The following is a 14,628-nucleotide window of genomic DNA, read 5'->3' as shown; positions in this document are numbered from 1 at the left end:
CTGCCATGGTGGGCATGGCTGGTCTCAAAACACTAATTTCCCACAAGGCAAACTGGTGAGACTAAAAGAAAAGTAACTTGCCCAAGAACCAAAGTGCAAAGCAGAGGTGGAGTCTGAGCTCCAGAGCACAAAACCACTCTTTTGAAACCAAATAAAGGTGTTGCTGGAGGGCAGCACTTCGTTTAGCAACATGCCAACTTCCCAGTTTTTGTTTGTTTTTAATTTTAAAAGATTTTAGGAAATAAAATAAAAATCAGGAGGGGCAGAGAGCCAGACAGGCAACAAGGAAGGTGTCCATGGGCACCATGTCAGAGTCTCCAGCCTTAACCTATTGGGTAGCTACAAATAACTATTTCAAATGGACAATACATTTATAGGAAGATAACCACCAATAGTGTCCACCTATCTACCTATTTTACCACATCCCAATATTTTTGACTTACACAGTGTTCAGTAAGTTTCACATCATCGTGTGACCAGTTGTGTTATAGATGACCAGTTTCCCAATGGCTGCATGTATAAGAAACCACCCAGCAGTAAAAAGTTTTGATATCTCTCTTCATTTTTTCAAGTTTTGGGTTACTGATAAAGAGAGTGCTTGCAGACAGAGAGGCCCGAGCGCTAATATCAGAAGGCACTCTGCAGCTATTCCATCTTTTTTCCCTCAACGGATTTTCCACGGTAATAGAAATGACAGACGTAGCCCTTCCGTGTTCTCCCACCGCTGCGAGTAGAAGATGCTGTCATCTGGACCCCACATATACCATGAATAAGGTATGGTGATAGCACCATAGAAGGCTTGTCTGGAAGCACCCACAGAAATGTTAATCCTCACTTGAATGCTTTCATTCTTACATCTTCAAACATTATAGAATTTAACTGTTTATTCACCTGCCTATATATACAGAGTTTCAGCACTTTATTACACATAGCTAATAACGATTGTCATATCTAGATCAAACAAAGCTGATTTTAGAACCCAGAGCAGGCCAGTATTATATCAAGAAACCCAGGTGAAGAAATGGATCAGTCTTTAATCATAATCAGGCATTAAGTAAACAATGACTGCACAGCTGAGGTTGGCTGTCATTGCATAATTATGTCACCTAGCTTCTAATATCCATATGTTAGGAAGTTAGAAAGCAGTCTTATAATGAGTCAGACCACTGGTCCATCTAGCCCAGTATTGTCGACAGTGAATGGCAGCAGTTCTCCAGGGGTTCAGGCAGGAGTCTCTCCTAGCCATACCTGGAGATGTCAGAGATTGAACTTGGGACATTCTGCATGCAAAGCATGTGGTCTACCACTGAGCTATGGCCCTGCCAACAAGCAAATTGCTGCCCTCTGGCAAGGATGATAAGCTACCAGCCACACAGGGCCAAGCTAGGAAACCTATCCCACCCACTGGAACATCAGCCCTATATATAGTTTATTTACTCTATTTTATTCCCTCCAATAACCATTGTTCTGTGGGTGTTTTACAACAATTAAAGGATTAAAATACAATGCCAAACAGACAGCACAAGAACAGGTAAAACAGCCATAAAAATTATAACTGGATCTGTAAAATCCCTGGTGCCAAAAACATAACAATGTAGCATTCTATAATGGGCTGCCACAACTGAGAAGGCCCTGTCTCTTGCAGCCAACCAATTAGCTTCTGTCAGCAGAGGTATCCAGAAGAGTGCCTCGGAATATAATCTAAGGGTCTGAGCCACGTAGGCCTTTAAAAGGTGAACACCAAAACTTTGAATTGGGCTTGGAAATGGAATGGAAGCCAGTGCATCTGACAAAACACTGGCACTACATGATCATATTGGCCAGTCCCAATTAGTAACCTAGCAGCTCTGTTTTAATTTTAACTGAAGTTTCCAAACAGTCTTCAAAGGTAGGCCCAATGTACACCAAATTGCAGTAATTCAACTGGTAGTGGATGGATAAGTGTCACCAGGCTATCTTTGTCCAGATGGGGTCACAGCTGGTATATCAACCTAAGCTGATAAAAGGTGTTCCTGGCCACCGAGACCACCTGGGCCTCCAGTGACAATGATGGATCCAAGCACACACTCAATCTACGTAACGAATCCTTCAGGAGGAACACAACCCCTTCCAGGACAGGTTGAATACTACTCAACTGGGCAGACAAACCACCTGCCAACAGTACCTCCATCTTATCTGGATTGAGCTTCAGTTTGTTTGTTCCCATCCAGTCCATTTCCTTGCTAATGCAGCGATTCAGAACATCCACTGACTCACCTAGGTTAGATGAACAGGAAAGGTAGAGCTGGGTGTCATCAGCATATTGATGAAAGCTCAACCCATGCTGCCAGGTAACCTTCCCCAGAGGTCTCATGTAGATGCGGATAAAAGTGAGGCCTATGGAATCCCGACCTAATTGCTATGGGACACAACAATAATCCTCCATCAGCACATTCTGGAAACAACCATTCAAGTAGGAACAGAACCACTGTAAAACAGTGTCTCCAACTCCCAAACCCAACAGACAATCCAAAAGAATACCATAGTCAGTTGTACTGAAAACCAGAGAGAGGTCCACAAGAACCAACAGGGTTGCACTCTGTCGTCTCTCAGCAAAGATAATTAAAATTGCATGAAGTTAAAAGAATAAACCAAGATTAAAAAAACACACCACATCACTAGCCTTTGGGAGCTCACTAGCAGATATAAGTAGAACAGAGTTCCCAACCCTTTTGGACCCATGGGCACATTTAGGAACTTGAAAAATTGCTATGGGCACCACTCAAAAATGGCTTCCACAGAAGTTGTGGCTAGCCACATAATGGCTGCCATGGAAGCCTGGCTAGTCAAAAGTGAGCTAAAGAGTTGGAGGGGTGAGAGGAAGAGGAAGGGTAGAGGCTGGGAGGAGGGAGAAACAGCTAGGTAAAAAGGTAGGGAGAGAAATAGAAAGCTAGGGGCTAAAAGGGAGGACACAGGAAGGCAAATGGGTGGAGAAAGGGCAAGGCTAGAGGACAAGATGAGGGGAGAAACAGTGATCTAAAGGGGGGGAGAAAAAAATAATGAGGTTAGAAAGGGGGAGGAGAAGGGAAATTGCCATTACACTTTCCAAGGTTTTAATTTTTTTAAAAAAAATGTATTCGGGGGCAGGGAGTGGAGAGCTTCATGGGTGCCCCACTGGCATGACGTTAGTGATCCCTGAAGTCGAGAGACCCCAGATTTCAAGCCCCAGTCCTATTACAACCAACAGTATCAAGGGCATCAGGAAGAGTTCCCATGGTAACTATAAAAACAACATGAAATACATCTCTATATGTTTTGGGATAGAAGTGGACACATTCGCACACTATTCAGTCAAGCTTCAACAAGCGAGTATGCTGCCCTCTGACAAGCGTGATGAGTTGCCAGCCACATAGGACCAAATCAAGAAACCCATCCCACCTGCCAGTATTTCTTGTTCAAGATCAGGAATGATCAGGCCATCACAAACCCTGAAAAATAGATGTCAACTGATTGAGACACTAGATGCTTAACAACTATTAACTTTCCATGAATGCCATTCCCAGGTGCCACTGTAAAGCACCCGTTAACTGTTTGTTTCTATAAAGCCATAACAGAGCAAACGTAATGCACCAGCTCCTTGCAAAAACAAAATCTTATCCTGCATATGACACTAACACTGAAAATCCTATAAATTCCAGTACTTAGTCCAGAACTAATGCTTTTATGTATATTTAGCATAATTGTGTTTTCACTTGTATTTGAACTGAGTGTCTGAGTATGTGCATATTCATACGTGTTGTTTTTTTAAAAAATTGCAAGTCTAGCCTCTTAGTGGCTAGTGCATACTTATTAACTATAGTGTGGTGTATTATTTGAAACAAACAAGGCTTTTTTCCCCTTGAAGTCTAATTCCAAATTTACATTATATTTACCGGTAAAAGTATGCTGGAAAAATAAGGAAATTTCACGCTGCTGTGGATTTTGCACCCCCTGCCATCAGATTTGCAGTACTCCCAGTCAAATCCACATTGGAAGCTACATATGGCTGACCACTAGGAGAGCTGCAAAACAGATTAAGAAAAAGAAGAGAAAATCCAGTTAGACTACCGTTCCTATTTTGGGAAAAAGGAATTGTAGCAAATAAGCTAAAACCTGGAAGACTTAAAAGCTTATTTGCATTGTTTTAACTTATCAAGACAGAAAGACTGAAACGCCTGCTATTTTTACTGCCACCCTCTAAAGCACTTACAGTACTTTATTATTTTGGTGAAATGAGTTAGGCTTGCTTCTTAGAGAAGCAAAGAGACACTCAGGTACCTGAAAGTCAAGGTCACTGCCTCCCACATTTTTAAGACGTGAAAGCTCAATCTCTATGCTGAGCTAGTTCCAGAAGCAACAAGATGTACATGGCAAGCCCATTGGGGAGTCTCATACAAAGTTATTTTAATGACTTGTTTCAATTTGGGTCTTAAAATCAGAGCTTAATGTTCTGAACTCTATAACTCAACCACTTAATGCACACTAAGATCACATCTGCAAGGACGACATTGCATTAATCTAGATTTCCCATAGCATTGATGTGGGTCTTAGCAGTTGATGGGAAAAGAATGAAATGGCTCTTCTGAGACGTGAAAGAGGCAAACAGAAAAATGGGCTGGGTGTAAGCAAGTGGCATAAAGACTGGGAATGGTCCAGGGGATAACACAGTACCGCAGACCCACAAGCACAACATGAATGCAACAGCAACCTCCCACCCATGTTGCCCTGCAACTGGTGTACATAAGAATACTGCCTCTGATACTGGAGGTAGCCATCAGGACTAGTAGCCCGTGATAACCTTGCGTTCCATTAATTTGGCCAATGCAAAGCCATCCAAATTGGAGGCCATCGCTACATCTTGTGATAGCGAATTCCATAGTTTTTAACTATGTACGGTATGAAGAATTATTTCCTTTTCTCTGTACTTAATCTCCCACCAATCAGTCTTATGGAATGATCGCAGGTTCTAATATTATGAGAGTGGAAGAAAAATGTGTCTGTCTACTTTCTCCACACTATGCATAATTTTGTACACATCTATCATGTCTCTTGTCAGTGTTTAGCCTTTCCTCTAAGCTAAACAGTCCCAGATGTTGTAACCCGAAGAGAAAGGGTCTGCAAGAAGCCAGAGATGCTGAATTGGACAGGGGTAAAATTATGGGTCAAAATATGTTTTTTATAGTCACAAGCATCAGTTGGGAGCTGAAACCAAGAGAATACACATATCAAGGTTGTGCAGCAAGAGCAGAACAGGAAGACAACAAAGTCTGACAAGTATGTGTCAATCATGATACCGTATTTCTTTGATTCTAAGACACCATCGATTGTAAGACGCACACTAATTTCAGTACCACCAACAGAAAAAAGCTTTGATTCTAAAAAATAATAAACACACCCGCGATTCTAAGATGCACCCCGTTTTTAGAGATGTTTATATGGGGAAAAAAGTGTGTCTTAGAATCGAAGAAATCCGGTATATCATCTCTCTGCAGCATATTACACAAAGCAATTTTATTTCCTCAGCTTATTAGCCCAATCACCTCATAAAATATTCTGTACAAGTCATCCCCAAAGCTTCTCCTTTGCAATCATACATTTCAAGTCATGCTTCTTGTAAATGCAGAAATTAGATAATATTCCAAAAGAATACACAGTAGCTCTTAAAACCAACTTCTTGCTACTGAAATGCACTTAATATCTGCTAAAACAGCATTTCCTTCCTTTCAGGCTATTTCACAGTCATGTTAGGACTGCCCACAACCCCAAAAGCTCTTTTCTCCTAAACTGCTTTTAAATGACGACCTTCTATCTTAACAAAGATGTAATAATACTGGGGAATAAGCATGTAACTAGGCACTCATGCTGGCATCATGTGTTATTTTCCTTGTTTAAAAGTTTTATTACATAAGCAGAAATGTTCTCCCTTTGAAGCAGAGCATTAAGTTCAATCAATCTTTATTTGCAGTCAACAGACCATTATTATAACATGTAAGCATGCATGCATTAATAAAAATACATGTTGGTAAAAAGGAAGGATAAAATATCTGTAAAAATGCTAATCAATACATTTAAAGAAATGATCAAACATCTATGAGTAGTCTAATGAGAATAGCCAGATTCAGAAATTTGGCCACTTATTGGTGACCTGGAATAATAATCATGAGAGACTCCACTGTATAATAGGACATATTAGGTCTTTCCTGGCCTCTTGGTAATAACTGCAGTAGAATAGAACATGCAAGATGGACTCCACGTTGGCGTTTTACAGGGGCAGCATCTATTGCAGGACATTAAGGGGCATTGGTAGCATAAAGCTTCATACTTTGGGGTGGGGAAAGTGTATGAACAGCAAATTCATATTCACATTTTTAAAACAGATAATCACTCAAAATACACAGGGAATGAGTCCTACATCTGAGTTTCCCATGAACTCAAAACAACCTTAACCTTCAAGGAGAACCCATAAACAATATCCAAAGAATACCACTCCGTACAGTCTAAATAATCTTGTGAAAACTACATTACTAGTACAAATTATAATCAAAGAGACACAAAGAGACACCATGCTGTCCATGCATAGAATAGCATTCCCATTTTGATGCAACAATGTATAACTGTATCTCTGCACAATACATGTAAGGCTTAGCCTGCTCAAATTATAAGGAATGCCAACAGGCACACAACTGCATAACAATTTTACCAATTAAATCAGACAGTAGTAGTATGAAGATTCAAAATAATGACTTCTATTCTATAAAATCAATTAGAACAATCTGAACATACAAATTTGTGAAGTTGACAAAATATCAAACAAATACTCACTTTTTAATGATACCTTAACAATAAAATTATAACAGACTGGATATTGTCTTAGCCTGCTCACCATAAAATGGCATCAGCTGAACATCTTTCCAGGCCCAATTCCTCTAAAAGTAGCTTATGGCACAAGAAATGAAGAAAATGCTTTAAGTATGCTATATGTAAGTAGATGCTGGAGAGCAGTTGTGCATATCAACATTTGAATAAATCCACCCACACTATAAAAATCAGAACTGACTAAGGGATACTAATATTTATCAACAGTCATTTAAAAATCTAGATTACTTTCTATGGTAATTAAGACAACAAGCATTCCAACCTAATTTTATTGCCTCTTTAGCTTTGATTCTCTACAGAACTAGAACTGTCAATTCAATTTACAATGTCTCACTATTATTGCGTCTGTGATCCCCTCTTCATACAAGGAATGGGACATTTCCCCATTTTCAAAGGTCATGTTTTTATATAAAACCTAAGGTTCTGCAGCCCTGCTGCACACAATACAATAATGTGATCATATAATTTACTACTCTCAAGTGCACAATTCTGCAAGAGTAAGCAGTTTATTGCCTGACACACTCACTTGTGAACTCCTCCTGTCCCCCTGCTTGCACCACCACCTGACCTGTGACTGTCAGCCACCATACTGCTGCACTGTATTTTCCAAGCTTGAGGTCAAGTGAAGTACAATGGCTGTTTCTGCATGCTCTTGCCCTTCATGGCACATACATGTTCAGACTGGCAGTTTCTATACTCCTGGAACAGGGCTGGAACACTGCAGGCCTAACCGCTAAGTACAGGATGGCCTTTGGGTCAAAGGTCAACAACTTTAGCAGCTGACTACTATGACAGAGAAATCACTCTAAGGTCTACGGAAAAGTCCTCTCCCAGCTGTTAAATTTCACAGTCTACTACACAGAATTGCAATATTAAAGCAGAGGGCTTCCATCCTGCCTGCTACTTCAAGCCCACCCACCCTTGATGGTAGTGTGCAGGAGTCTGGACAAACTTTGTATGCATACAAAGAAGCTTTGATGTATACAAAGCTTCTTAGATGGCAGTTTTAAGTGTTTCTTTCTTTCTCACATTTTAGGGAAAAGTGACTTTGGAAACCAGACTTTAAATTTATAGTATAGTGTGCTCAGCAATTATGAAACAAGGCATGTTCTTACAAAACTAATAAGATGGTTCTAGAACTGAGGTTCTGTTTAGACAACTAATCATACTATCATTTTTTCTTTGAAGACCAAACCACTAATCAGTTCTTAGCTACATCCCAGTAGTCAGCTACTTTTTCAGGAAAGAAACGTAAGGACTCTAGTATCAATGCTAAAGTTGTCAAATTTATTTTTAAGCCATATACTTTAAGAAATAATTAATGCTGCCTAATAGTCACTTTAAACTATGCATGCACTAGTAATAGACTTGTCTAAGTTCTAACACATTGGCTTCTCAGCTTTAAGGTAGCTACATGTGGGAACTACATGAATTCATAAGAACTAAGTTTTTGTGTGAAGTGAAATTTTACAGCCTAATTATAATGTGAGAAGTCATAAAAACAGTACCTTACTGTTACACTAAACGATCTTTTGTAATATTTGTCTAGCACCACACCTCAGTCAGAAATAGGTAGTTGGCTTGTGTACAGTATTTTAGATATTCAGCTGCTCCGACACTTGCAACTGAAATTTGAGTTTGCTGTGAATATATCAGCATGAAATGTTTTAAATTTATAGAACATTGTATCTCAAATGCTTCACTGACTGTTAGGTAGTTTCATATCATTTTAAGACATATTGTTCAGTTACCGGTATGTATACCAAATATACACATAGTAATATGAATGGCCTAGTGCTGTCTTGCTTTTAAACTACTTGCCTGGTCACCATAGGCAACTGGGAATTTCACCCAGGTGAATGAGTGAGAAGTGGAGAAGAGAGAGATTCATGCCTTTCATATCATGCTGCTTGTTTTCTACACTGAATGTGCAGGAGGCAAAGCCTGTTCCTACAAACCCAGCATAGAAGTCAAGAAGCAAGCTTGCGGCAGAAACATGGATTGCTTCAGCCCTCCACCACCATGCTGCACTGCACTTCTATGCAGGATGTACAGGAGGCAAAGCCGTTTCAGTCATACAAAGCAAGAAAGCTCATGTAGGAGGCAGAGAAGTTCATTTCTACCTTGCAAGATGCTTTAAGGGCATGCATTTTACTAGGGTGACCATATGAAAAGGCGGACAGGGCTCCTGTATCTTTAACAGTTGCATAGAAAAGAGAATTTCAGCAGGTGTCATTTGTATATATGGTGAACATGTTGAAATTCCCTCTTCATCACAACAGTTAAAGGTGCAGAAGCTATACCAGAGTGACCAGATTTAAAAGAGGGCAGGGCACCTGCAGCTTTAACTGTTGTGATGAGGAAATTTCAGCAGGTTCCCTGCTGAAATTTTCTTTTCAATACAACTGTTAAAGATACAGGAGCCCTGTCCTCCTTTTCATATGGTCACCCTAATTTTACTCATATGAGGAGCTGGAAAACAAGCATTCTATAGCGGAGTGCTCCATACATCTGCCAGCCACTATTATGAATAAATAGCAGACGCGTAAACCTTCTGCAGGTCAATTTACTTTGGGGAATAGTTTACAAGGCTGGCCTAGCACAAAAAGTGGCAGGGCTTCAAATATCCTAGTTTTTTATTCATCCACCACAGAAGCCTTTGCCATTTTAGCCACATGCTGAAGTTCAAGTATTAGACATAGGAGATCAAAATGGCAAGCCCCAAACCCATCCGTGCCTAGTGTTAACGCACTGGATCCAATTTTTGCACACAACCATGGAATTCAATGCACATAGGCTTCATGAAATATGCACATTGTAACATTAGGCGCACAGATTACAGAAATTGTCTTGGACAAAAAAATTAGCTGGAGCATGCCACCACGATCTCACACTGTGCCACTGTATGTAGTATTTCAATTTGAGCAATCTGATTCCCTCCAGGTGTTTTGGAATACAATGCCAACAGCCCTGGCCAGTGGTCAAGGATAAAAGAAGCTGTAGTCTAAAACGTCTTGAGGAACCAGGATGCCATACTGTTATGAAAGTTATTTAACCTATTTGCATCTTAATTCCATACCCAAAGCACAGAATTTAAGTAAATACACTTAAGGGTATATTTAAGTAAATACACTTAAGGCATTCAAGGGTGTCCCCCAACCCAGATTTCAACATTTCCACCAGAAGTATGCAACTTACTATAACGTATTTAGATAATTGAGGTTTCTTTTACTATCTTAGAACTGATTAGGTCTATCATTATGACATAAAAAACCAACAATACCCTATTAATCCAGAGAAACTAAAGATGAAAAATGAATAACTAAAGACATAAAATACTAAAAATCATTACCCCCATGCATTTATTTTTATATTTCAGTTCTTCCTCAATGAGTTCAAACACAGCCTGAATTTATCAAGATTGTACTCAGGAGTTCAAAGCAAAGTGTATATCAGTGTCCTTTATAAAAATGAACTCATTCAAGCGATTCAGGTGAAAGGTGAATAAAGCTTTAATCCATATGTGAATGGCTCAATTTCAGCAATAGTATGAAAAAAACCCCAGAGAAGGCTTCATTCCTAGCAGAACACTCCAGAGTCCAGACGAACCAGCAGGGAGAACACAGGATGGATAATTCTGTAAAATTACCCCAGTGAAAATGTTGATAAATCCCCAATTACAGGACCTGCTCTAGGATAAAAAGAAATGCAAGACACAATACAATTACCACTCAACACTTCCAAAACTTTACATTCATACCAAAAAATTACCGTAAGTATTTCTTAATCCTATTGAATTTTACATTTCTGTTACCAATGTGGTAAAATTCAGATAAGAAAATAACCCTTAAACATACCAAACACTGCAAAACATCCTTAACTGTTTAGCATACAATTCAAGTATTTCCCTACAGGGAAGCTGTACATATGAATCATATGAAAGCAAGATTTTTGCCTACTTTAGATCAGCAAGAGAATAATCATCTTCTAATTATCTATTTTATTTTGATAATACTGCAAAATCCTGAGGACTGAACTTTTTGTTCCAGATATTGAAAACAATAACTACCGTCTTTCCTTGCACCATAGCAAGGTTATAATAGTTACATAAAAATTCACCTTACAGATTGTTAAAATAGACAAGAGGCAGGTTACCACAAATGAGCTGTCATTACATTGTTAGCAATCATTTTACATATTGTATTTTTACAATTCTGGCATAGGCTACAGCCAATATGGAAATATACTGAACTGAACATAAGTGTAAAAATATGACTCACACACACAACATAAAAATATATGGTGAAGAGAGAGGGTTATTTTAAAAATCAAAATGACAATTGTTTGCTATCCTTTAAGAATCTCCCTTTTTCTTAACTACAATGAACTGCTAGCTGAAGTTTAGTTTCTCAGCAGCCTAATACTGTCCTTTATTAGATACCAAACCCCACACAGAACAGACTTGCTTTTGTACCTAACCCCCAAGAGATTTGCATTCTAATCCTCCTGTTTACCCCTACATGTGTGTTCTACAGTCTCTGTGGCTCAGCCACCTACCTGCATATAAACACAATTCCTGCCCCCATCTCATTACATTGGACAGCATGGCTGCCAATCATTTCACCTAAAGCTCTTTCCTTTCTATTTCAGACACAGGCTGTCTACTGTGGCCTCCTTATTGCAAGCTAGGCCTTTCAGCTACAACAGCAGTGCAAGCAAGCTGAAATTTATCATAGCATACAGATCCCCATCCCCCACCCCTCCAAGAAGCAGGCTTTGTCCACAGCATGGTTTTTCTTAGAGTTATGTTTTCTAGTTTAAACCAAGTTTGCTTTCAGGAAGCGATGGGTGTGTGTATAGAAGGGTGGGGGTGGGGTACGAGACGGCTTCTTCCTGCCAATTTCTATCTGGATTATACCAGAAATGTTTAAACCTTCAATTCTTAGTAAGCTTGTTTCTTCAACTCTTGACATTTTCTCTTAGTTGCTTCTCGAGCAAACTGCTCAGAGAATTTGGGGACACTCGTACTTTTGTGTCCATCCCCTCGGCAGAGTAAGCTCGCAAATTTGCACAATCCTAACAACATTTGGTCACATCAAGCGAATGAGTCCTTTCTCTCTCCCCCCCCAATCCGCTTCGCCCCCCACCCATTCCAGCTCTTGTCAACAAGCACTCAGAACGTCACTTCCTCCAGAACCTTCCCATAGCTTCCAGGAAGGCTCACTCACCCACCCCTTCAAGTGCAAAACATCTATCGCCGTTCCCAAACCCCCAAAACTTTTTAGGGACGACTGATCATTCTTGCCAAATCCCTATATGCAGCTTTGCTTCCTTGAAAAACAATGCCCTCTTTAAATCCATTATGCTGGCTCCAAACGCCGAAGTTGCCATTGCCACCACCGCATAAAAACAATAAAAGATTTAAAACAAAAACAACACTCCCCCAACAGCAATAGGGCTCCCTCTCAAGCGATTGTACACAAACAGTTTTCCTTTCCGTAGTTTTAGTAGCCACCAATGGCCCTTAACTCCTCCCTCCCTCCCATACACACACACGCACTTCCTTCAAAACACCTCACCCAACACCCCAGAACGCATTTCATACACCCCAGAAAAACTGGGCCTAATATTTTTCGCCTATCCTTCTTCAACTCCTCCCTCTGCTCGTCCGTCGCCGTCCACCCCCACCCCACCCCCCGCGCGTCTCAAAGAACACCACCTCTCTGGAGTAGTAATGTTCGCCTTTTCGCCCCCTCCCCCCTTTATTACTATAAAAATAGTAACGCTGGCTTCCCCCCAGGACTCGAATACACCCCCCTCGTCCGACCATCAGCCACTTCCCAGCTGCTTGCCCCCGTTCTCCAAAGCACCGATAGCCGTGGCCCCACGCATTTAACGCAGCAATTACCTTCTGCCGTCCTCCCTCATGCTCCACCGCCACCCCGGACATCCCGACCCACAATATATTCCCCCCCGCCGGAAAGTCAGCCATCTCTCTCCTCCCCCACATCCCACCCGACCTCCAAGCAGCAGCACTCCCCGCCTCCCATCAGAATCGCTCCCACTCCCATAATCATTACCCCAGAGTAGTCTCGAACCGTTTCCCCTCCTTCTCCGTTGCCCACCCCAACCCCCGCCCCCTCCCGTCAAAAAACTGCTCTCCTCAGGCCACGACCACCGCCGCCGACGCCACCACCGACGCCCGATATATTCACCAGAGGCGGAGGGGGGGCGGCAGAGAGGAAAGGAGAAGGGCAACCCAAGCGCCTCGACCACCGCCACCTCCTTTCCCCCCCGTACCTGTAGCTGCAGCATCCCCGTCTCTGCGCTGCCTGCCTGGCTCTTTGTTTCCTGCCGCGGGCCGGACAGGAGAACTGGCTCCCCCCGCCTCCTTCTTCGCCGCCTCCTCCTTTTCCTCCTCCGCCTCCTTCTCACACTCATTGAAAGCAAACAAGCATCATGGCGGCGGTAACGACGGCAGCGGTAGCGCCGAGGCCCGACCCACATCGCTCGGCAAGACGTGCCGAGGCCGCCCACTCGCCGCCGCGATTGGGTGGCAGGCGCGGGGCGGGCTCCATGGGCGCCTGTGGAGACGGAGAAGCTGAGGCAGCGAGCGGCCCACCGACCGACGCTGCTTTGCCTCACTCACTGTGAGGCTGGTGAAAGACAGCAACGAGTCAATCCGCCGTCGCCCGCGGGAGAGGAGCGAGGCCAGCCGGGGCATGCTTGCACGGGAGTAAGCTTCACTGCACGCACTGAGGACTTACCTCTGAGTAAACATGCGTGGGCACCGAGTCCTTGGAGCTCTAGGCCCGGGCCGGGATGGAGAAGGGTGAGTTGAACACCCGGTCCTAGGTAGCGTTAAGCGCGTCACACATTGAATCCTGCAGGTTTAACTCACCTAGCCAGAGGTGCAATTAGGGCTGGACCTCGGGGCCCAAGGCCAGGGGCCCTCAGCCCAGGAACACCCCCAACCGAAATGACCACCCAGAGAGGGGCAAGTGGTAGGGGAGGCAGCAATCAGCCCCAGATAACTTGGGCATGGTAGGGCTACCGCACTCTTTCTAAATTATACATTTTAAAAAATATATATAGTTGAAGGGGTCAGCTGGGCATGCTCATTCTATTACTTTTATTGAAAAATGTATACCATCCTTTTCTGTAAAAAGATGGTGCTTAACTCCAAGTAAATGTATTTAACATCAGGGCAACAAAAGCAAAGTCCATTTTATTCCTGCAGTCATGATGGTCACCAGATTTAAGTGAGTTAAATCATGTGAAATTGCACGTGCTCCCAGTATTTGTTTTTCTCAGGGTTAGCAATATAAGGGGTGTTGTTGTTGTGGTTTGCTTTAACATATTAAGAATGTAGAAGTAGTTGTAAAGCATGGAATGGCAGTGAAGGGGAGGGAGAAGTGAAATGTTACTTGTAGGCTTTGTAATTGAAGTAATAATCTGGGAAGGGGGGAATTATGAAATTAGAAGAAAAATCCAGATTTTACCCATCCTCCCCACCCAAAGGGCAGCTCTACTTTAATGGGAATTAACAAAAATGCTTAGAGCTCCGTCATTTTAAAGATAAAGAGATGAAACTTGGCACCACAATAACTCTTAAGTAGGGCTTTAGTCATGCCAAGTTTAAAGCACAGCCATTCATCTGTTGATTTTTTAGCAATTTTTTAAAGTTCAAGGTTTTGAAATTATTATTAAAAACTGCTGGATCCATATCCTTAA

At 41.9% G+C, this 14,628-nt stretch overlaps 1 protein-coding gene across 3 annotated transcripts in view; it reads right to left on the bottom strand.

Moving 5' to 3' along the window:
- The window catches only part of CNOT6 (CCR4-NOT transcription complex subunit 6), a 40,714-nt gene extending 27,352 nt beyond the window's left edge, over positions 1–13,362 (bottom strand). Inside the window, exon 1 of one of the 3 annotated variants that reach the window (XM_063120821.1) lies at positions 13,195–13,362. The gene's annotated coding sequence lies outside the window, so the exon portion shown is untranslated. Of the gene's footprint in view, positions 1–3,911; positions 4,029–13,194 lie in introns of those variants that run through there. The other 2 variants (XM_063120824.1, XM_063120822.1) reach the window with 2 other exon arrangements.
- Between the last annotated feature and the right edge of the window lie 1,266 nt (positions 13,363–14,628).

Source organism: Elgaria multicarinata, chromosome 3 (assembly GCF_023053635.1).
Source record: "Elgaria multicarinata webbii isolate HBS135686 ecotype San Diego chromosome 3, rElgMul1.1.pri, whole genome shotgun sequence".
NCBI lineage: Eukaryota > Metazoa > Chordata > Lepidosauria > Squamata > Anguidae > Elgaria > Elgaria multicarinata.
Note: the sequence above shows the minus strand (reverse complement) of the source record. Positions and strands in the feature narration are given on the sequence as shown.